Below are 1134 nucleotides of genomic sequence, written 5' to 3'. Positions count from 1 at the left end.
GTGGTGAACACTATAAAATACAAGAATGTATATATAACTAAAACAAAGATGGGATGAAGGTGGAAAACAAATGTACAAATGTTACATATTGTGATAAAGTAAAATAATGCAAGTACAAAGAGATAGGGGAGAATAAGGGGAGGAGGAAAATAGAATAATCTTGTTTTTGTATAGCTAATAGATGGACTTTAAAGGACACTGAAAATAATTGATAAACCTGGCAGCAAATAACCAAACTAAAAAACAGGACACTATACCAAATACAGTACAAACAAGGAATAATTACAGAGCAATATTACTCATCATTGTCAATTAAAACTTACTAAAAAATTTGCAAACAGATTCCAACACCACATAAAGCAAACAATGCACTATGACCAAGTAGAATGTATTGCAGGAATACAATACTGGTTTAATATTAGTTAATCCATTAACATGATATGTCATATTAATAGATATAAAAAAGTTACATAGTTATCTTCACAGATATTTTTAAACTTTTGACAAAACTCAACACCCATTTATGATAAAACTTTACTCAAGAAAATAGAACATGAGAAATATTTAACATAATATAGTATGTTTAACATGATAACATATGTGTATTAGTATTACAACAAGTAGTATCATGTAATTGAAAGACATAGAGGCATTTCCAATAAACAGGAACAAGACAAGGATGCTCATTCTCCCAGTTACCTTTTAACATTGTACTGGAAATATTAGCTAATAAAATTAAGCAAGACAAATAAATTAGGGGAATAAGAATGGGTAAAGAATAACTATAACTATCTTTATTTGCAAATAATATAATAGTATAAATGGAAAATTCCAGAGAACTAACTCAAACAATGAAAGAATCCATTAATGAAGAAGAATTTAACATTAAGGTGCAGAAATCAAAATCCTTGTATGCACAAACAATAAAGAGTGAGAAGAAATGTTGGTAGAGAAAATTTTATTTACACAAGCAACAAAGAAGATTTGATGCACAGGAATAAGTTGAGTAAGAAACACACAAACCTATATGAAGAAAAATTTAAAACATTTCTAAAAACACACAAAGATATATATGAACAAATGTAAAGACATCCTGAGTTCTTAAATAGTATGAGCTCAAGTTATAAAAATTAC

This window comes from Galeopterus variegatus, unplaced genomic scaffold, assembly GCF_000696425.1.
Source record: "Galeopterus variegatus unplaced genomic scaffold, G_variegatus-3.0.2 Scaffold15887, whole genome shotgun sequence".
Classification (NCBI taxonomy): domain Eukaryota; kingdom Metazoa; phylum Chordata; class Mammalia; order Dermoptera; family Cynocephalidae; genus Galeopterus; species Galeopterus variegatus.
Note: the sequence above shows the minus strand (reverse complement) of the source record.